The sequence below is a fragment of the Scyliorhinus canicula genome, chromosome 26 (assembly GCF_902713615.1).
Source record: "Scyliorhinus canicula chromosome 26, sScyCan1.1, whole genome shotgun sequence".
Classification (NCBI taxonomy): Eukaryota; Metazoa; Chordata; class Chondrichthyes; order Carcharhiniformes; family Scyliorhinidae; genus Scyliorhinus; species Scyliorhinus canicula.
In genome coordinates, this window is record NC_052171.1 from 16,154,364 (window position 1) to 16,178,017 (window position 23,654).

The 23,654-nt window shown below is 49.6% G+C and overlaps 1 protein-coding gene across 1 annotated transcript in view; it reads left to right on the forward strand.

The window, feature by feature from the left end:
• Nucleotides 1-251: 251 nt before the first annotated feature.
• Nucleotides 252-23,654, forward strand: part of LOC119957300 (receptor expression-enhancing protein 1-like) — a 433,776-nt gene continuing 410,373 nt past the window's right edge. The window contains exon 1 of the mRNA XM_038785148.1: nt 252-450. The gene's annotated coding sequence lies outside the window, so the exon portion shown is untranslated. The remainder of the gene's footprint in view (nt 451-23,654) is intronic.

Below are 23,654 nucleotides of genomic sequence, written 5' to 3' on the forward strand. Positions count from 1 at the left end.
GGCATTAACACTGACTCCAATTGGAATACAATCCCAGGGCCACTGCCCAGAACCTTGTGCCATGCTGGTCATGACACAATGGAAACGGTTCATACAGCGTCACAAACAAATGTCAAGCCTCATCTCATCAACGGCTGGAGCTGGCTCTGGAGTTCAGGATGGAGGCCTGTCCACAACCCTGAACCCTGAAACCCCACAGCGGTGGGGGGTGGTGGTTTATCTGCAGGTGGACCTCCCAGATTAGGTTCCCTGGAGGGAGTCCATCTCCCAGCCTCGGAGTATTCCCAGAGAACCCTCTTCGTTCTCAGGCAACCCCACCTTCTAACTTCAACACTGGGTGAACGAAGTTGGCCGCCCAGACCTGACGGCAGACTACGCGCCTTTCATGGTTTTGAACAACTCTACCAAACCTCCTCTTTCTTCTTCCCTGTTCTGAGCTGTCTTCACTGGGTAAGCTTGTGTTTTCCATCGACTGAAACTTGAACCTGCTGTGAGGTATTTGGGATAGGGAACTGCAAAAAGAAAGACATGCATTAGTAGAGCGCCTTTCACAACCGGCAGATGCCTCCAAGCCCTTTGCACCCAATTAATTACTTTTGGAGTGCAGTCACTGGTGAAATGGGGCAGCCAATTTGATCGTCTGTTGTTGTCATGTTGACTGAGGGGCAAATAGGGGCTGGTTTAGCATTGGGCTAAATCGCTGGCTTTGAAAGGAGACCAAGGCAGGCCAGCAGCACGGTTCAATTCCTGTACCAGCCTCCCCGAACAGGCGCCGGAATGTGGCAACTAGGGGCTTTTCACAGTAACTTCATTTGAAGCCTACTTGTGACAATTTTCATTTCATTTCATTTTCATTCCATTTCAAATATATTGACCTTTGAGGGACAGCCCATTCCCTTCTGCCAGATGGTGCAGTCTGATTTTCGTGTTGACTTGACACTGCAGACAGGGCCTCAGTTTAACGTTTCATCCGGACGATGTCACCGCTGCCAATGCGGCACTCCCTCAGTACTGCATTGGAGTCGCCTGCCTCCAGTCCTTGTGCTCAAGTCTTGGAGCAGGTCTTGAACCCTTGCGACCCGGGGGGTGAGAGTGCTTCCCGACTGAGCCACAGGCTGGAGAGTCAAACAAACCCATCCCCCTCTTTCAGAAATAAGAAGGGGCGCCGCCAGACACTGCTGATCTCTCCTATAAACATTGATGCGCCCTGTGGGTCGACTTTGTATTTCAGGTTAAGCCGTAAAATCAAATTTATTGTGAAATATAACCATTTGCTGAAGCAATAACTTTTTAAAAATCTTCTTTGATGAGATGTGGGGTGTCGCTGGTGAGGTCAGCATTTGTTGTCCACTCCTAATTTCCCTGATATTAAATCAGGTACAAATAGCAAGAATATATTTTATTATCGGAGGCTCACGGTGGAGCAGAGGCACCTGTTGGACCGAATGGCCTGGTTTTTTTTGTGTGTGTGTGTGTGCTGAGTATCGGGCGGGAGTAACGAGGACGATGCCGATAACCTCGGGATAGGAACAGCCCGAGAGCACAGAAACTCGACTGGGGACCAGGCTGAGCTGGACAGCTAAATTCCGCATTGGAAAATGGGTTGGAATTAAATGGAAAGAAAATGTGCGTCAAGTCTTAACCTTACAGAGAGAAATGTTTGCTGAAACTTTTCAGCTTCACAAATTGATCCTGTCATTCTGATCATTATTCTTCAAATTGCCTTCTAACGTTTCGAAATATCAATAATGGGATATTTCACACAAGATTAATTTCGATCTCTTGCTTTGACTGAGGTATTGTTTGACTCGGGGCAACAAGGGCAGGGTTTCTGCTGTGTTTTCAGGAGGTGGGAGCAGGTAATGCCCAACAATGGTTCGTCTTTCGAGCTGAAATTACAATCTGCAAATTTATCATGTGAGATTATCGTCTACAGACTGAATGAGTTCCTGGCACTCTACTTTTCTCCGATATGTTAAGGGAGGTTTCTTTTTAAAATATTTTATTAAGGCCTTTGTGTAAATAGTAAATACAAACAAAAACAAGAGCAAGAACAAACAGGAACATGATGATGAATAAATAACTAGCTAACCAACACCCCATCCCCCTTCCTGTACCAGCCTCCCTGAACAGGCGCCGGAATGTGGTGACTAGAGGCTTTCCACAGTAACTTCATTTGAAGCCTACTTGTGACAATAAGCGATTTTCATTTCATTTTTTTTTTCATTTTTCATTCCCCTCCTCCCGTCCCGCCTTCCCCATTTGAAACCCCTTTATACTGTTTCCCCCCCAATCTGGCGTCACCACCCCCAAAACCCCGCGTCCAACCCCCCCACCCGATGCAAACCTGTGATTGTCGCCAATTAGTGCCCACACTGAGGCACCTTCCAAACTCAGATACTGCCCCCACTAGGCTGGTGGAGTACCTGGCCAGCGAGAACAACAGAGGTGCCGCCAACAATGCCCCTCAACCCGAGATTTTCATTTGTTTATCAGACAGTGTTACAGTCACGGGCAATAAAAACTTGCACTTGCACAGTGCCTTGAATGTCTTAAAAACTACGCAAGGTGCTCGACGGGGACTCTATTCAACAGCAAACCTGACACCACATCACATGGGGCAATGTGAGAAGGGGGTGACCAAAAGTAATCAGAGCTAGGGGAGGGCCTGAGAGGAGGAACAAAGGGGCTAGAAGGAAATCCCAAGCTCAAGAGTCCAGGCGATCGAAAGCAAGGCCGCCAATGGTGGAGACTGGGGACGCATTCGTGAGAGGCCAGAGGTGGAGCGGGCACCGAGGTCTCAAGAGGGTTGTAGGTCCAGCTGGAGGAGATTGCAGGGCTGGAAGAGGGGACAAGGCCATGGAGCAATTTGTAGGGAAAGGAATGAGGTGCTTTACAACTGAGGTGCTTCCAGACTGGGAGCCATTGTAGGTCAGAGGTCAGTACGCGCAGCGGGGTGAACTTTGCTTGGTGCAGTGATAAGGGCAGTAAAAGTTTTGTGTGGGTTGAACTTCATGGAGGGTATGAAATGGGGGTGGCGGGGGGGGGGGGGGGGGGGGGGGAGCAATCTCACACACTGTGGTAAACACCACAGGTCATACAGTAAATCCCGGCCTGCTGGCTTCACCCAGCAGGTTCTGTATAAAAGTGTACGCTCTCCTGCGCTGCCTCCATTCTGCTTCCAGCTGCAGGAGGCTTAACATCTGGCACAATAAAGCCTCAATAGTTCACCATTTCGTCTCGATGTCATTGATGGTACATCACGCACCATGATTTCACGACTCCAAATACCTTTGGGTGGATGGGTTCCTGCTGTGAACGCTGTCCTCAGTCGTGCATCTTGAACCTGGGAACTGCTTCACTGATGGCTTCACCTTGTATTCATTTGCCTTTGTTGGTTCAGGCAAGCTTGGTTCTCCCACCTCCAGCTGCATCTTGGCATTTAAGGCAGGCAGATGCTGCATTTCCAGTGACACCCAGAGCCAGGTCTCTCTTCACCGTCACCGTCACCTCTTTCAGCACGAGGCACCAATTCTGTTGTGCCTCCAACAAGTGTACTTGTAGAACTATGATTTGTCCTGGCAGAAAACAGAGGTGCCGGCAAAGAAACAAAAAACCTTTAGAAGAATAATAGCTTGGTTAAACCTGTCTGGAATGGATAAACAGGCTGGGTCTCTTCGCTCTTCTTAAAGCTGAGGAACAATTTGATTGATTCAAGTGATGAATCTTCTGATAGAGTAGACAGAGAACGAGAGAGAGAGAGAGAGAGAGAGGGTTCCCACTTGTGTGGAAGAGCAAAACTAGAGACTGTCGACATGAGGCACTGCAGGATGATCACAAGGAAAAGATCCAAGGGGGGAATAGCAAAACCTTTACCCAGAGCGAGGAGAGAATGGGTGAACTGCCGGCACACGGATTGGTCAAGATGAATAGATAGATGCATTTAAGATCTGCATATGAAGGAGAAAGGAATGGAGAGTTACTCTGAAAGGGTGAGATGAGAAACGATTGAGGAGGTTTTAGATGGTGAAGTCTGAGAGAAATAGAAGAGCAGAGATGTCGGCAAATTTCAGAGAAGTGTAAAAGTGTAATAGGGCAGTGACAGCGAGGGATTTCAACTGCCCCCAATATTAACTGCGGTAGCCAGTGTGAAAGGTTTAGACGGAGCGTAATTCTTGTGAGATGCAGTGGTATCTGTCAAGGTTCATCCCGAGCAGCTCAGTAACACAGGACTCTGTGCTCTACGGACTGTTTCCAGGGACACACACCGAAACAAATATCAACTGCTGCTGGAAGGTCATCAACTCGGTGAAAGACGCTCTTTGGTCTGCCCGAAACTTGCTGATCTTCCAGTGCAAAGAACTGTCCACGACCGAGTGTTGCAGACTGGCACATTCCAAGGTCCAGGACTACGTGCTGAGGGACGCACTCAAGCTTGGGGCAGCTGCCGCCAAGGCGCAATGGGGGAAGACCACAGTGTAAGGTCTTACCAACAAATGTATACCGAGGGGTTGGTAACAGTGTAAAACCCCTCGGCCCGGGTCTTCAATACCACAATGTATGAAAGAAGCAAAACAATGTAAATATTTAAGAAAGAACTGTAACTTATAGTAGGAGACGTGTGTAACGTTATCCCAATTGAATTGAAGACAAATGAATGTAACTCAGATGGAAATGTACAGTCAAGACAATTTGAAATGTTCTGTAAAGTTTATGATAAATTTTATGAATAAAGTATATTTTTTGAAAAAAAAAGTAATTCTTAAAATGCATCCAGGAAAACTTTTTAATCCAGTAGAAGGTCTGACAAGAGACAAGATCCTGGACTTCATTTTAGGCAATGAAGTCAGGTAAGCAGTTGAAGTATCAGTGGGGAGCATTTTGCAGACAGCGATCATATCTCTGTTAGATTCAAGATTGTTATGGAAAAGGAGAAGGATTGGCCTGACATCAAAGTTCGAAACTGATTTTTAAGGCTGACTTTTATAAGATCAGATGTGATTTGGCCAGAGTGGAGTGGGAGCAGGCAGTTTGAAGTAAATCTGCAACAGCACAGTGGGATGTATTCAGGGAGGAAGTAGAGAGAGTACAGGGCCAACATGATCCAATCAAGAGCAAAGGGCAGGAACAACACATCTAGTGAACTCTGGATATCGATAGATATACAGCTTGGATAAAGAGAAAAAGGGAGAAATCAGGGAGAAGGATTGCTTCAACTTAAAGAAATTAACATAGACAGAGAGGAAGTTCTGAGTGGTCTGGCAGGGTCAAAGGTAGACAAACCTCCAGGACCAGGTGAAATGTTAAGTGAGGCAACGGAGGAAACAGCACGGGTGCTGACAATAATTTTCAATTCCTCTCTGACCACAGGAGAGGAGCGGGAGGACTGGAAGATAGCCAATGTGGCACCATTATTCAAGAAGGAAGGAAGGGATAAACCTGGAAACTACAGGCCAGTCACTCTAACCTCAGTGGTGGGAAAACTATTGGAAGCAATTCTGAGGGACAAAATTAATCTGCATTTGGAGCGGCAGGGATTAATCAAGAACAGTCAGCCTAGTTTTGTTGAGAGGTCATGTCTGACCAACTTGATTGAATTTTTTGAAAGAGGTGACCAGGTGTGTTGATGAGGGCAATGCATTTAACATAGTCTGCTTGGGCTTCAGCCAGGCTTTTGACAAGGTCCCAAATGGGAGATTGATAGAGAAGGTCAGAGCCCATTGAATCCAAGGAAATTTGACGAATTGGATCCAGAATTGGCCTAGTGGCAGGAAGTAGCGGGTGATGGTCGAGGAGTGTTTTTTTATGACTGGAAGCTCATGTCCAGTGGGGTCCTGTCGGAGGATTGATCAGTAAGTTCCAGGTGATATGAAAATTGGCGGGGCGGTAGAGTACAGGCGGAAGTACATGGGCTGGTCAGATGGGCTAATCAGTGGCAAATTGAATTCAGTTAAGATCTGTGTGAGATGATGCACTTGGGCAAGACAAACGAGGCAAGGGAAGAGATGATGAATGTCAGGACCCTGGGAAGCACTGAGGATCAGAAGGACTTTGGTGTGCATGTACACTGGTCCCTTAAGGTGGATGAAGTGGTCAAGAAGGCATTGATTAGCTCAGATATAGAGTTTAGGAGCAGGGAGGTTATGCTGGAACTGTATAAAATGTTGGGTAGGGCACAGCTAGAGTATTGGGGGCAGTTCTGTAATCCACATGATAGGAGGGATGTGATAGCACTGGAGGGGATTCAGCAGGAGGCTGCCTCAGCTGAAGAGTTTTACTTACGAAGAGAGGAGACTGAGGGGGTTGGGGGCATGATTGAGATGTAGACGGGATGTAACTTTTCCCCTTTGTGAAGGGATCAATGACCGGGGGCATGGTTTTAAGTCAAGGGACAAGAAGTGTCGAGGGGATGCGAGGAAATACCTTTATACCTCGAGGGTAGTGGGAGTTTGCAATTAGCTTCCTGAAAGGCTGGTGGAGGCCGAGACCCTCGTAACATGGGCCAAGTGCTGGAAAATGGGATTAGAATAGTGAGGTGGTTGTTTTTGAACGGCGCCGATGAGTTGGGCCGATGAGTTATGTGCTGTGTGACTCTACGATTCCAAGACTCAACACACCAGCAGGTGTCAATGTCTTGTCAAGTGCCCACTTTGGCAATTACATTGATAAGCTCATTGCCTTATAAAAGACAGGGAATAGTTATTGGCTCAACCTCCAAAAGAGTATAAATGGACAAGGCCGGAACTGTTGCGGAGGTGGGGTGGGATGGGGGAATTTGTATCTCTGACGAGCTGGACGTAGAATACACTTGCTGAAGGTAAAGGACAAAGTGCTGTATTATTCACCCCATCATACACTAACATTGGATGTGAACAGCAAGGCCCAATGGGTCCCACTGTGGGCCTCATTCTGTTCTGTGTATTCCACATGTAATCCTATTTAAAAGCAGCAGTCCAAATGGCAAGGGGTGGGGGGGGGGGGGGGGGGGGGGGGGGGGGGGGGGAAGTGAGGCAAAGGTGGTCTGTGTCTGGTCCAGCATTGTTGCACAACACTTAAATTAAATTAAATGAAAATGAAAATCGCTTATTGTCACGAGTAGGCTTCAATGAAGTTACTGTGAAAAGCCCCTAGTCGCCACATTCCGGCACCTGTCCGGGGAGGCTGGTACGGGAATCGAACCGTGCTGCTGGCCTGCTTGGTCTGCTTTAAAAGCCAGCGATTTAGCCGAGTGAGCTAAACCAGCCCCTGGTTTAAATGACTTCAATCAAACAGGATGGCTGCCAATCCAGTGCAAAGAGAAATCCCCTTGACTTGCCCTGATCTTTGAACACACCTTTTATACCATTAAACTTGTTTGTGCACAAGTTCCCAGAAAGAGTAGTGTGACGAATAGTGAGTCAATCAATTGGAGGCGTCACTGCTTTAAGTGACTTCGAAAATGTATTGTGCTGTTTTTCATAGATACAAAGAAGATAAGAGCAGGAAGAGGCCTTTTGGCCCTTCGAGCCTGCTCCTCCATTCATCACGATCATGGCTGATCATCCAACTCAATAGCCTAATCCTGCTTTCTCCCCATAGCCGTTGATCCCATTCTCCCCAAGTGCTTTATCCAGCCGCCTCTTGAATATATTTAAAGTTTTAGCATCAACTACTTCCTGTGGCAATGAATTCCACAGGCTCACCACTCTGTGTGTGAAGAAATGTCTCCTTATCTCTGTCCGAAATGGTTTACCCTGAATCCTCAGACTGTGACCCCTGGTTCTGGACACACCCACCATTGGCAACATCTTCCCTGCATCTACCCTAGAACATAGAACATAGAACATTACTGCACAGTACAGGCCCTTCGGCCCTCCATGTTGCGCCGACCTGTGAAACCACTCTAAAGCCCATCTACACTATTCCCTTCTCATCCATATGTTTATCCAATGACCATTTAAATGCCCTTAATGTTGGCGAGTCCACGACTGTTGCAGGCAGGGCATTCCACGCCCTTACTACTCTCTGAGTAAAGAACCTACCTCTGACATCTGTCCTATATCTATCTCCCCTCAATTTAAAGCTATGTCCGCTTGTTCTAGCCATCACCATCCAAGGAAAAAGGCTCTCACTGTCCACCCTGTGGTAGTATGACTAGGGATATTACGGTACCTGGAAGTGAGCTGCTCTTGGTGCAGAGGACTCGCTGCCCATTGGCCCGGGTAAGTCATGTGCCTCTCAGCCGATTGGCTGAGAGGTAGGTAGCTCTGCCTACAAGGCGGGATATAAGTACCCGTGCTTCCCGGCAGTCGGCCTTTCTTCTGAACGTCTGCTGATGGGCACACTTCTTGTGCATTAAAGCCTATCTTTCGGACTTCACCTATGTTTCGTGTCCATTGATTGTGCATCAATTTAATGCACAAGATTTTAAAGGATGGAGCTTCGTATGAAGCCGGAGTGTCTTCGACTGAGCCCGCACGCAGCAAATGCAACAGCAGCATTTAAACACTGGCTGGCTTGCTTCAATAGCTACTTGAGCACAGCCGAAAATGTCCCAACGAGGGAACAGAAATTGCACATCCTCCATTCGTGCATCGGCACCGCCGTGTACACGCTCATAGAGGACACGACAGACTACGACGCGGCCATGGACTTGCTTAAGGGACATTTCATCCGGCCGGTGAACCAGGTCTACGCTCGGCACTTACTGGCCACGAGGCAGCAATTCCCTGGTGAGTCTTTAGACGAATTTTACCGGGCCCTCCTTGTTCTGGGGAGGCACTGCGGCTGCCCACAGGTTTCTGCGGCCGAGCACACTGAACTTTTAAACAGAGACACTTTCGTTGCGGGTATGCAACCTTCGCAGATCCGCCAAAGACTTTCAGAGAAAGAGACTTTAAGCCTTACCGAGGCAGGGTCCCTCGCCTCCTCCCTAGACGTTGCCAACCGTAACGCCCGCGTGTATGCTCCCGACCGCGCGGCAGCCCCCGGGGCAGCGTGGACGCGACCCCCCCTCACTTCCGCAAACTCCGCAGGCTCACTGGTCTATAGTTACCGGGGTTGTCTCTACTCCCCTTCTTGAACAAGGGGACAATATTTGCTATCCTCCAGTCTTCTGGCACTATTCCTGTCGACAATGACGACATAAAGATCAAAGCCAAAGGCTCAGCAATCTCCTCCCTAGCTTCCCAGAGAACCCTAGGATAAATTCCATCCGGCCCAGAGGACTTATCTATTTTGCACACTTTCCAGAATTGCTAACACATCCTCCTTATGAACCTCAAGCCCTTCTAGTCTAGTAGCCTGTATCTCAGTATTCTCCTCAACAACATTGTCTTTTTCCTGCGTGAATACTGATGAAAAATATTCATTTAGCACCTCTCCTATCTCCTCGGACTCCACGCACAACTTCCCACTACTGTCCTTGACTGGCTCTACTCTTACCCTTACCCTAGTCATTCTTTTATTCCTGATATACCTATAGAAATCTTTAGGGTTATCCTTGATCCTACCTGCCAAAGACTTCTCATGTCCCCTCCTGGCTCTTCTTAGCTCTCTCTTTAGGTCCTTCCTGGCTAACTTGTAACGCTCAAGTGCCCTAACTGAACTTTCACGTCTCATCTTTACATAAGCCTCCTTCTTCCTCTTGACAAGTGATTCAACTACTTTAGTAAACCACGGTTCCCTCGCTCGACCACTTCCTCCCTGCCTGACAGGTACATACTTATCGAGGACACGCAGTAGCTGTTCCTTGAACGAGCTCCACATTTCAATTGTGCCCATCCCCTGCAGTTTCCTTCCCCATCCTATGCATCCTAAGTCTTGCCTCATCGCATCACAATCGCCTTTCCCCCAGCTATAACTCTTGCCCTGCGGTATATACCTATCCCTTTCCATCGATAAAGTAAACGTAACCGAATTGTGGTCACTATCACAAAAGTGCTCACCTACCTCCAAATCTGTCACCTGTCCTGGTTCGTTACCCAGTACCAAATCCAATGTGGCCTCGCCTCTTGTTGGCCTATCTACATACTGTGTCAGGAAACCCTCCTGCACACATTGGACAAAAACGGACCCATCTAAAGTACTCGACCTATAGCGTTTCCAGTCAATATTTGGAAAGTTAAAGTCCCCCATAACAACCACCCTGTTACTTTCGCTCCTATCCAGAATCACCTTTGCAATCCTTTCCTCTACATCTCTGGAACTATTCAGAGGCCTATAGAAAACTCCCAACAGGGTGACCTCTCCTTTCTGTTTCTAACCTCAGCCCATACTACCTCAGTAGACGAGTCCTCAACTGTCCTTGACTAACAATGTCACCCCCCTCCTCTTTTACCACATTCCCTGAGCTTACTGAAATATCTAAACCTCGGAACCTGCAACAACCATTCCTGTCCCTGCTCTCTCCATGTCTCCGAATTAGCCACAACATCAAAGTCCCAGGTACCAGCACATGCTGCAAGTTCACCCACCTTGGGCGCGATTCTCCGCTCCCCATGCTGGGTGGGAGAATCGCGGGAGGGCCGGGCGAATCAGGACACACCGCCCTGGCAACCCCCGCGATTCTCCCACACCCCCAAAATGGCATGTCGCGGAATCGCCGCTCGCCGTTTTTGATGGCGAGCGGCCTGACATTCCCGACCTGTTCACGCCGGCGGCAACCACACCTGGTCGCTGCCGACGTGAACATAGCGCAAAAGGTAAGTTTGGGGCCTGTGGGGGGGCGGAGAGGGGATTGAGCACCACGGCCGTGCTCGGGAGGGGACTGGCCCACGATCGGTGCCCACCGATTGTCGGGCCGGCGTCTCCAGGAGACGCACTCTTTCCTCTCCGCCGCCCCGCAAGATCAAGCCGCCACGTCACTTAGGCGCCGCCGTTGCGTCATTCTCGTCGTGCCACTTTGACGCAAGCGTCAAGGCACGGCGGCCAAGTTTCTCACAACGCCGCTCCTAGCCCCCTGGGGGGGGGGGTGAGTAGGGTGCGAGGAGCGGCCTCCGACGTGGTCGTGAAACTCGGCCGAGTTCACGACGGCCTTCCCGATGCCACGCGGGAGCGGAGAATCACACCCCCTATTCCGGATGCTCCTGGCGTTGAAGTAGACACACATTAAGCCACCTTCCTGCCTGCCGGTACACTCCTGTCTAGTCCTGTTAGAATTTTATAAGTCTCTATGAGATACCCCCTCATTCTTCTGATCTCCAGCGAGGACAATTCCAACCATTTCTCCTGTGTATTGCAGTGTGAGAGTACCTTTAAGAAATGGGTGTTTATAAATGGGTGTGCATAGAAGTATCTGTAGTGAGGGTACTTTTAGGAAATGGGTGTTTATTGCTGCAGTGATGTCAGAGAGTGGGTGGAGCAGGGCTGTCTGTCAGCTTTTTACTTTCGTTTTATGTTCTTTGCTGCATGTGTTTTAGTTTTGTTTTCAGTGTTGGAGCTGAAGCCAGACCAAGTAGGTGTACTGCTGTTCTCTCTGCCTTCAAAAGACTATCTATTTATCATTTGGTGAATTCAGAATTATAAATATTCTCAGTAGTGAATGTAAAATAAGGAGAGAGAGGAGTTGAACATGTGGCTACAGGGATGGTGCAGGAGGGAGGGTTTTGGTTTCCTGGATAATTGGGGCTCATTCTGGGGTAGGTGGGACCTCTACAAACAGGATGGTCTTCACCTGAACCAGAGGAGTACCAATATCCTGGGGGGGAGATTTGCTAGTGCTCTTCGGGGGGGGGTTTAAACTAATTCAGCAGGGGGATGGGAACCTAAATTGTAGTCCTAGTGTACAGGATGTTGAGAGCAGTGAGGTCAGGGATAGGGTTAAAAGTTCGAAAGAGGGCACCGGCAAGCAAGACGCTGGTTTGAAGTGTGTCTCCTTCAATGCCAGGAGCATCCGGAATAAGGTGGGTGAGCTTGCAGCATGGGTTGGTACCTGGGATCTCGATGTTGTGGCGATTTAGATAGATAGAGATAGATAGAGAAATACAGCACAGAACAGGCCCTTCGGCCCACGATGTTGCGCCGAACTTTTGTCCTAGGTTAATCATAGAATTTTGGACAATTTGTCATGGCCAATCCACCCAACCTGCACATCTTTGGACTGTGGGAGGAAACCGGAGTACCCGGAGGAAACCCACGCAGTCACGGGGAGGATGTGCAGACTCCACACAGACAGTGACCCAAGTCGAAATCGAACTTGGGACCCTGGAGCTGTGAAGCAATTGTGCTATCCACAATGCTACCGTGCTGCCCTTAAGAAGTTAACCTACACTCCATCATTCTACCCTAATCCATGTACCTATCCAATAGCCGCTTGAAGGTCCATAAATTTTCCGACTCAACTACTACCACAGGCAGTGCATTCCATGCCCCCACTACTCTCTGGGTAAAGAACCTACCTCTGACATCCCCTCTATATCTTCCACCATTTATCTTAAATTTATGTCCCCTTGTAATGGTTTGTTCCACCCGGGGAAAAAGTCTCTGACTATCTACTCTATCTATTCCCCTGAGCATCTTATAAACCTCTATCAAGTCGCCCCTCATCCTTCTCCGTTCCAATGAGAAAAGGCCCAGCACCCTCAATCTTTCCTCGTATGACCTACTCTCCATTCCAGGCAACATCCTGGTAAATCTCCTCTGCACCTTTTCCAAAGCTTCCACATCCTTCCTAAAATGAGGTGACCAGAACTGCACACAGTACTCCAAATGTGGCCTGACCAAGGTTTTGTACAGCTGCATCATCACCTCACGGCTCTTAAATTCAATCCCTCTGCTAATGAACGCTAGCACACCATAGGCCTTCTTCACAGCTCTATCCACTTGAGTGGCAACTTTCAAAGAACAATGAACATAGACCCCAAGATCTCTCTGCTCCTCCACATTGCCAAGAACCCTACCATTAACCCTGTATTCCGCATTCAGATTTGTCCTTCCAAAATGGACAACCTCACACATGTCAGGGTTAAACTCCATCTGCCACTTCTCAGCCCAGCTCTGCATTCTATCTATGTCTCTTTGAAGCCGACAACAGCCCTCCTCACTATCCACAACTCCACCAATCTTCGTATCATCTGCAAATTTACTGACCCACCCTTCAACTCCCTCATCCAAGTCGTTAATGAAAATCACAAACAGCAGAGGACCCAGAACTGATCCCTGCGGTACGCCACTGATAACTGGGCTCCAGGCTGAATATTTGCCATCCACCACAACTCTCTGTCTTCTATCGGTTAGCCAGTTTGTTATCCAACTGGCCAAATTTCCCACTATCCCATGCCTCCTTACTTTCTGCATAAGCCTACCATGGGGAACCTTATCAAATGTCTTACTAAAATCCATGTACACTACATCCACTGCTTTACCTTCATCCACATGCTTGGTCACCTCCTCAAAGAATTCAATAAGACTTGTAAGGCAAGACCTACCCCTCACAAATCCGTGCTGACTATCCCTAATCAAGCAATGCCTTTCCAGATGCTCAGAAATCCTATCCCTCAGTACCCTTTCCATTACTTTGCCTACCACCGAAGTAAGACTAACTGGCCTGTAATTCCCAGGGTTATCCCTATTCCCTTTTTTGAACAGGGGCACGACATTCGCCACTCTCCAATCCTCTGGTACCACCCCTGTTGACAGCGAGGACGAAAAGATCATTGCCAACGGCTCTGCAATTTCATTTCTTGCTTCCCATAGAATCCTTGGATATATCCCGTCAGGCCCGGGGGACTTGTCTATCCTCAAGTTTTTCAAAACGCGCAACACATCTTCCTTCCTGACAAGTATCTTCTCAAGCTTATCAGTCTGCTTCACGCTGTCCTCTCCAACAATATGGCCCCTCTCATTTGTAAATACTGAAGAAAAATATTTGTTCAAGACCTCTCCTATCTCTTCAGACTCAATACACAATCTCCCGCTACTGTCCTTAATCGGACCCACCCTCGCTCTAGTCATTCTCATATTTCTCACATATGTGTAAAAGGCCTTGGGGTTTTCCTTGATCCTACCCGCCAAAGATTTTTCATGCCCTCTCTTAGCTCTCCTAATCCCTTTCTTCAGTTCCCTCCTGGCTATCTTGTATCCCTCCAGCGCCCTGTCTGAACCTTGTTTCTTCAGCCTTACATAAGTCTCCTGCTTCCTCTTAACAAGACATTCAACCTCTCTTGTCAACCATGGTTCCCTCACTCGACCATCTCTTCCCTGCCTGACAGGGACATACATATCAAAGACACGCAGTACCTGATCCTTGAACAAGTTCCACATTTCACTTGTGTCCTTCCCTGACAGCCTATGTTCCCAACTTTCGGAGACATGGGTAGAGCAGGGACAGGAATGGTTGTTGCAGGTTCCAGGATTTAGATGTTTCTGTAAGAACAGAGAAGATGGTAAAAGAGGGGGGGGTGTGGCATTGTTAATCAAGGAAAGTATTACGGCGGTAGAAAGGACGTTTGAGGACTCGTCTACTGAGGTAGTATGGGCCGAGGTTAGGAACAGGAGAGGAGAGGTCACGCTGTTGGGAGTTGTCTATAGACCTCCGAATAGTTCCAGAGATGTAGAGGAAAGGATTGCAAAGATGATTCTCGACAGGAGCGAGAGTAACAGGGTAGTTGTTATGGGGGACTTTAACTTTCCAAATATTGAATGGAAATACTATAGTTCGAGTACTATAGATGGGTCAGTTTTTGTGCAGTGTGTGCAGGAGGGTTTTCTGACACAGTATGTAGATAGGCCAACAAGGGGCGATGCCACATTTGATTTGGTACTGGGTAATGAACCCGGCCAGGTGTTAGATTTAGATGTAGGTGGACACTTTGGTGATAGTGATCACAACTCGGTTATGTTTACTTTAGCAATGGGCAGGGATAGGTATATACCGCAAAGCAAGAATTATAGCTGGGGGAAAGGCAATTATGATTATATTCGGCAAGATTTAGGATGTATAGGATGGGGAAGGAAACTGCAGAGGATGGGTACAATCGAAATGTGGAGCTTTTTCAAGGAACAGCTACTGCGTGTCCTTGATAAGTATGTACCTGTCAGGCAGGGAGGAAGTTGTCGAGCAAGGGAACCGTGGTTTACTAAGGAAGTTGAAGCACTTGTCAAGAGGAAGAAGAAGGCTTATGTTAGGATGAGACATGAAGGCTCACTTGAGAGTTACAAGTTAGCCAGGAAGGACCTAAAGGGAGAGTTAAGAAGAGCGAGGAGAGGACACGAAAAGTTGTTGGCGGATAGGATCAAGGAAAACCCTAAGGCTTTCTATAGGTATATCAGGAACAAAAGAATGACTAGAGTAACATTAGGGCCAATCAAGGATAGTAGTGGAAAGTTGTGTGTGGAATCAGAGGAGATAGGGGAAGCGTTAAATGGATATTTTTCATCAGTGTTTACACTGAAGAAAGACAATGTTGTCGAGGAGAATACTCAGGTTCAGTCGACCAGGCTAGATGGAATTGAGGTTCAAAAGGAGGAGGTGTTAGCAATTTTGGAAAATGTCAAAATAGATAAGTCCCCTGGGCCAGATGGGATTTATTCTAGCATTCTCTGGGAAGCCAGGGAGGAGATTGCAGAGCTTTATCTTTATGTCGTCTTTGTCGACAGGAATAGTTCCGGAAGACTGGAGGATAGCAAATGTTGTCCCCTTGTTCAAGAAGGGCAGTAGAGACAACCCTGGTAATTATAGACCTGTGAGCCTCACTTCGGTTGTGGGTAAAATGTTGGAAAAGGTTATAAGAGATAGGGTTTATAATCATCTTGAAAAGAACAAGTTGATTAGCGATAGTCAACACGGATTTGTGAAGGGTAGGTCATGCCTCACAAACCTTATTGAGTTTTTTGAGAAGGTGACCAAACAGGTGGATGAGGGTAAAGCGGTTGATGTGGTGTATATGGATTTCAGCAAGGCGTTTGATAAAGTTCCCCACGGTAGGCTATTGCAGAAAATAAGGAAGTATGGGATTGAATGAAATGAAAATCGCTTATTGTCACGAGTAGGCTTCAATGAAGTTACTGTGAAAAGCCCCTAGTCGCCACATTCCGGCGCCTGTCCGGGGAGGCTGGTACGGGAATCGAACCGTGCTGCTGGCCTGCTTGGTCTGCTTTAAAAGCCAGCGATTTAGCCTGGTGAGCTAAACCAGCCCCTGGATTGAAGGTGATTTAGCGGTTTGGATCGGTAACTGGCTAGCTGAAAGAAGGCAGAGGGTGGTGGTTGATGGCAAATGTTCATCCTGGAGTTCAGTTACTAGTGGTGTACCGCAAGGATCTGTTTTGGGGCCACTGCTGTTTGTCATTTTTATAAATGACCTGGAAGAGGGTGTAGAAGGATGGGTTAGTAAATTTGCAGATGACACGAAGGTCGGTGGAGTTGTGGATAGTGCTGAAGGATGTTATAGGATACAGAGGGACATAGATAAGCTGCAGAGCTGGGCTGAGAGGTGGCAGATGGAGTTTAATGCGGAAAAGTGTGAGGTGGTTCACTTTGGAAGGAGTAACAGGAATGCAGAGTACTGGGCTAATGGCAAGATTATTGGTAGTGTAGATGAACAGAGAGATCTCGGCATCCAGGTACATAAATCCCTGAAAGTTGCCACCCAGGTTAATAGGGCTGTTAAGAAGGCATAGAACATAGAACATAGAACATAGAACAGTACAGCACAGAACAGGCCCTTCGGCCCTCAATGTTGTGCCGAGCCATGACCACCCTACTCAAACCTACGTATCCACCCTATACCCGTAACCCAACAACCCCCCCCTTAACCTTACTTTTATTAGGACACTACGGGCAATTTAGCATGGCCAATCCACCTAACCCGCACATCTTTGGACTGTGGGAGGAAACCGGAGCACCCGGAGGAAACCCGCGCACACAGGGGGAGGACGTGCAGACTCCACACAGACAGTGACCCAGCCGGGAACCGAACCTGGGACCCTGGAGCTGTGAAGCATTTATGCTAACCACCATGCTACCCTGCTGCCCCTACATATGGTGTGCTAGCCTTTATCAGTAGGGGGATTGAGTTTCGGAGCCACAAGGTCATGCTGCAGCTGTACATAACTCTGGTGCGGCCGCTCCTGGAGTACTGCGTGCAGTTCTGGTCACCACATTATAGGAAGGATGTGGAAGCTTTGGAAAGGGTTCAGAGGAGATTTACTAGGATGTTGCCTGGTATGGAGGGAAGGTCTTACGAGGAAAGGCTCAGGGACTTGAGGTTGTTTACGTTAGAGAGGAGAAGGCTGAAAGGTGACTTAATAGAGACATATAAGATAGTCAGAGGGTTAGATAGGGTGGACAGTGAGAGTCTTTTTCCTCGGATTGTGATGACCAACACGAGGGGACATAGCTTTAAATTAAGGGGTGGTAGATATAGGACAGATGTCAGAGGCAGTTTCTTTACTCAGAGAGTAGTAGGGGTATGGAACGCCCTGCCTGCAACAGTAGTAGACTCGCCAACTTTAAGGGCATTTAAGTGGTCACTGGATAGACACATGGATGAAAGTGGAATAGTGTAGGTCAGATAGGCTTCAGATGGTTTCACAGGTCGGCGCAACATCGAGGGCCGAAGGGCCCGTACTGCGCTGTAATGTTCTATGTTCTATGTTCTATGTTAAACCTAATGTGCTTCTGTTAAAAGGTGTTTCTTTTGTCTGGATGTCGTTTGGGACGTTATTAAGGATTACTTAGTGTTGTATTCTTTTGGGGTTGTATTTGAATTGATGGTTGCTGAGATGTTCACTGTATGTTCCAAAAAGGTTAACTTGAGTTCATAGAATAAACATTGTTTTGCTTTAAAAAATACTTTTCCATTTCTGCTGTACCACACCTGTCGAGTGGGCCGTGTGCTCCCCATACCACAATCTAGGAAAAGATGTGGGTCAGGTGAACTCCATGATACACTTTGGGGTTCTCTCAACCCTGCCCCACAACAGTATTCTGTGTGAATTGTACCGGAGTTTGTTGTGGGTTAACAGCACTTCCTCACAGGCCTCCTGCAGCACTTCACACACTGTGTGTCTGCCTGGAGACGCACACTGACAGTTCTCTGGTTGGAGTAGTGAAATTTGCTTAACTGAGTTTCTTGTTCAGCAGGGTCAGCTGCACTTCACTATTGGACACTTGAGCATTGAGGGCGGAAAGCCGGTTCGGGGGAGCTGTTGTCGAAAGACACAGAGAGCAGAACAACATCTCCCCAGGCAGAGCTGACTGCTGTCGGGAGCTGAAATTTCCACGTCACTGCTAGAAGCGCGACCATTAATGCCCTTCGCTTTCTGAAGGAGTATTCGTGTGGGTCAGACGGTGGCTCTCCCACCTCCTGGGTTAGGTGGGTTTCGGTTTTCAAGCCCCACTCCGCAACTTCAGCACAGAATCTAGGCCAACACTTCCAGTGAGGGAGTTGTCGAGTGCCAAGAGGTAGAAATTATAGAACAGTACAGCACAGAACAGGCCCTTCGGCCCTCGATGTTGTGCCGAGCAATGATCACCCTACTCAAACCCACGTATACACCCTATACCCGTAACCCAACAACTCCCCCCTTAACCTTACTATTAGGACACTACGGGCAATTTATCATGGCCAATCCACCTAACCCGCACATCTTTGGACTGTGGGAGGAAACCGGAGCACCCGGAGGAAACCCACGCAGACACGGGGAGGACGTGCAGACTCCACACAGACAGTGACCCAGCCGGGAACCGATCCTGGGACCCTGGAGCTGTGAAGCATTTATGCTAACCACTATGCTACCGTGCTGCCCAGTGCTGCCCAGGTGATGAGAATGAGGGCTCAACTCTCGCACCGAATGTACAGCCTAGAGGTGGGTCAGTCAGCTCGAGCAGTCGACGTTGATGAGAATGCTCCACTTGTTTACGCATTGCAGTTTTGCCCATGTCGGTGAGAATGTCACACCGAGTAATCTGAAGATCATCGAGAAATAGCTGTGCTCCACTTTGCCTTTCCATTGCAAAAAAAGGACGTGCTAAAGTGTGTCAACATCTGCATCTTCACGGGGAAGGGGCCATCTAGCACAGCTGATTTCCCTCATTGACTTTATTGCCAGTGTTTGTCAGCTCATTGCAACAGAAATGACTCTGTGTCCTTGAAATGCTAACATTTGCAAACGTTTGCCAGCTGGGAGAAGACAAAACTCATTACCCTTGATCGCCGAACTATCAAAGGAGATTCGTACCAGTCAAGATTCCAGGATGCTTTGTCTCAGGCCTTGGCTGGGTTTCATCAACTCAACAACCCAACAGACTGCCGAGCATTGCTGTTCATGCCTAGTCTGCTCGAGTAGCGCAGCTGATTGATGTTGCGAGTGTTTGTCTTCTGTTGGGAGCCGGCCACGATTAAGTCGGCAGGACTCTCGGCGTCTCAGAGCCTGACGGCTCTTGGTTCGTGCCCCGCGACAGAGGCTTGAGTCTGAAACCCAGGTCGGCTGTTCCGGTGCAGCGCTGAGGGAGTGCAGTGATGTCCAAGGTTCCTTCTTTCAGAATGAGAGGGTTTGAGGTGATTGGCGCAAAAGAAAATGAGGAAATTTGTTTTGGTTCCGTGACTGGAATGTGCTCAGTGAGTCAGCGGTGGGGGTAGATTCAACCGTGGCTTTCACGAGACACTGGTACGAATTTCTGAAGAGAAGCATTGCACCAGCCCCCCCCCCCCCCCCCGCCCGCCCGCCCGCCCCCGAATTGCTCTTGGGGAGGCGCGGGTGAGCTGTTTTCTTGAAGCGCTGCAGTCCGTGATGTGTGGGAACACTGGCCGTGCTTTTGGGAAAGGAGTTTGAAGCCTTCGACCCGTTGACAGTGAAGGGCGGCGATACTTTTCCAAGTCAGGGTGGCGTGGGGCTTGGAGGGGAACTTGCAGCCAGCGCTGTTGCCCCGGCCTCTGCTGCTCTTGGCCCTCTGAGCGGTGGAGGCCTCGCGTTTGGAAGCTGCTTTCGAAGGAGGCCTGGGCAAGTTGCCACAGTGCATCTTAGAACATAGAACATAGAACAGTACAGCACAGAACAGGCCCTTCGGCCCTCGGTGTTGTGCCGAGCAATGATCACCCTACTTAAACCCACGTAACCCGTATCCCAACAATCCCCCCATTAACCTTACACTACGGGCAATTTAGCATGGCCAATCCACCTAACCCGCACATATTTGGACTTTGGGAGGAAACCGGAGCACCCGGAGGAAACCCACGCACACACGGGGAGGACGTGCAGACTCCACACAGACAGTGACCCAGCCGGGAATCGAACCTGGGACCCTGGAGCTGTGAAGCATTTATGCTAACCGCCATGCTACCGTGAGGCCCACGGTTGTGGGCGGTACATCACTGGCACAGGGAGCGAGCGCTGTGAGGTGAGGATAAAAGCGGGGCTACTTTGTCCTGGATGGTGTTGAGCTACTTGAGTGTTGTTGGAGCTCCACCCATCCAGGCAAGGGCCGGCACAGACACACAACGGAGCTAAATGGTCCTACTTCTTTTTTTAAAAAAATAATTTGTATGCAAATTTTTCAACAACAAATTTTCTCCCAACAGTTAAAATAAACAAGGTGTAAAACTAAACAGAAACAGAAAAAGAAATCCCCCCCCCCATACAAAGTAATAAATTAATAACTAATAACAATACAAGAAAGAAAAAAAATAGCAAACACACCGTCGCAAAAACAAACCCCGAACCCACCCCCCCTCACCCTTCCTTCCCCCCCCCTCCCCCCCCCTCCCCCGGGTTGCTGCTGAGACTGACCACCCTCTACCCCTCCGCCAGGAAATCGAGAAAAGGCTGCCTCCGCCGGAAGAACCCTTGTACCGACCCCCTCAGGGCAAAGTTAACCTTTTCCAGCCTGATGAACCCGGCCATGTCATTGATCCAGGCCTCCAGGCTCGGGAGATTCGCGTCCCTCCACTGTAAGAGAATCCTGCGGCGGGCTACTAGAGACGCAAAGGCCAGTGTACCGGCCTCTCTCGCCTCCTGCACTCCCGGCTCCGATGCTACCCCAAAGATCACGAGCCCCAGCCCGGCTCCACCCTGGAACCGACCATCTTGGACAAAGTTCCCGCTACCCCCTTCCAAAACCCCTCCAAGGCCGGACAAGCCCAGAACATGTGGGTGTGGTTCGCCGGGCCTCCCGAACACCTCCCACACCTGTCCTCTCCCCCAAAGAACCGGCTCATCCTGGCCCCCGTCATGTGCGCCCTATGCAGCACCTTCAGCTGAATTAAGCGGAGCCGTGCGCAAGAAGAGGACGAGTTCACCCAAGGGCATCCGTCCATGTCCCATCGTCAATCTCTTCTCCTAGCTCCTCCTCCCACTTCGCTTTCAGCTCTTTCACCGAGGCCTCCTCCTCTTCCTGCATCATCTGATAAATTGCCGAGATCCTATCCTCACCGACCCACGTCCCCAAGAGCACCCTATCCTGCACCCCCCTAGGCGGCAGCAACGGGAACTCCGCCACCTGCCGCTTAACAAACACTCTAATCTGCAAATATCTAAAATTCTTCGCCCCACTTCCCCTCCAACTCCTCTAAAGTCGCAAACTTCACATCGAGGAAAAGGTCCCCCATCCGCCTGATGCCTGCCCTATGCCAACTCAAAAACCCACCACCCATTCTCCCTGGTGCAAACCGGTGATTGCCCCGTATCAGGGCCCACACTGAGGCCTTCACTTCCCCCCTGTGCCACCTCCACTGCCCCCAAATTTTGAGGGACGCCACCATTACCGGACTCGTGGAATATCTTGCCGGGGGAGTGGAACCAATGCCCCCAAACTCGTACCCAGACAGGACGCCACCTCCATTCTCTTCCATGCGGCACCCTCCCCCTCCATCACCCACCTGCGGATCATTGCCACATTCGCAGCCCAGTAATACCCACACAGGTTGGGCAACGCCAAACCACCTGCCTCCCTGCCTCGCTCCAGGAATACCCTCCTCACTCTCGGGGTCTTCCGGGCCCACACGAACCCCAGAATACTCTTATTCACCCTCTTGAAAAAAGCCTTCGGAATCAATATGGGGAGGCACTGGAAAAGAAACAAAAACCACGGGAACACCGTCATCTTAACCGACTGGACCCTACCTGCCAAAGAGAGTGGCAGTGCGTCCCACCTCCTGAACTCCTCCTCCATCTGTTCCACCAGCCTCGAAAAGTTTAGTTTGTGCAGGGCCCCTCAGCTCTTAGCTATCTGGACCCCAAGATATCTAAAGCTCCTCTCCGCCCTCTTCAACGGGAGCTCTCCTATCTCCCTCTCCTGGTCCCCCAGGTGCAGCACAAACAGCTCACTCTTCCCCAAGTTCAGCTTATAGCCCGAAAAGTCCCCAAACTCACCAAGTATCCTCAACACCTCTGGCATCCCCCCCGCCAGATCCGGGATGTACAACAGCAAATCATCTGCGTACAGCGACAACCGGTGCTCCCCCCCCCCCCCCCCCCCGCACGATCCACGATCCCCCTGCAGTTCTTTGAATCCCTCAGTGCCATGGCCAAGGGCTCAATCGCCAACGCGAAGAGCAGGGGAGACAAGGGGCATCCCTGCCTTGTCCCCCGGGACAGCCGAAAGTCCTCCGACCTCCTCCCATTCGTCACCACACTCGCCACCGGGGAGCTGTACAGCAACCTCACCCAGCTGATGAATCCCTCACCAAACCCGAACCTCCTCAGCACTTCCCGCATGTAGCTCCACTCCACCCTGTCAAAAGCTTTCTCCGCATCCACCGATGCTGCTATTTCCGCCTCCCCAGCCGCCGACGCCATCATCATAACATTAAGAAGCCGCCATACATTGACATTCAGCTACCTCCCCTTCACAAACCCCGTTTGGTTCTCATGGATAACCATCGGGACCACATCTTCCACCCTCCTGGACAGTACCTTAGCCAACAACTTCGCGTCCACGTTAAGGAGCAAAATCGGCCTGTAAGACCCACACTGGAGGGGATCCTTATCCCGCTTCAGGATCAGTGAAATTATTGCTCCAGACATCATCGGGGGCAGAGCCCCCCTTTCCCTCACCTCATTCAGGGTCCTCACTAGCAGCGGGCCCAGCAGATCTGAAAACTTCTTGTAAAACTCCACCGGGAACCTGTCAGGTCCCGGTGCTTTCCCGGTCTGCATACTCCCCAGCGCCCCCATCAGCTCCTCCAACACGACTGGGGCCCCCAGACCCTCCACCCTCTCATCCTCTACTCTTGGCAACTCCAGCCTATCCAGAAAGCAGTCCATCCCACCCACCTCCCTAGGGGGCACCGACCGGTACAGCCCCTTGTAAAAGGATCTGAACACCCCATTAATGTCTCTGCCACTCCGCACCAGGTTCCCTCCTGCATCTGTGACTCCCCCTATCTCTCTCGCTGCCTCCCGCTTCCGGAGCTGGTGGGCCAGCATCCGACTTGTCTTCTCCCCGTACTCATATACCGCCCCCTGCGCCCTCCTCCACTGCTCCTCCGCTTTCCGGGTGGTCAGTATATCAAACTCCTCTTGGAGACTGCAACGCTTCCTCAAAAGCCCCTCCTCCGGGACATCCGCATACCTCCTGTCCACCCTTACCATTTCTTCCACCAGCCTCTCCCTCTCAACCCTCTCCCCCTCTCCCTGTGCGCCCGAATGGATATCAGCTCCCCTCTAACCACTGCCTTCAGCGCTTCCCAAACCACCCCAAATTGCACCTCCCCATTATCATTGGCTTCCAAATACCC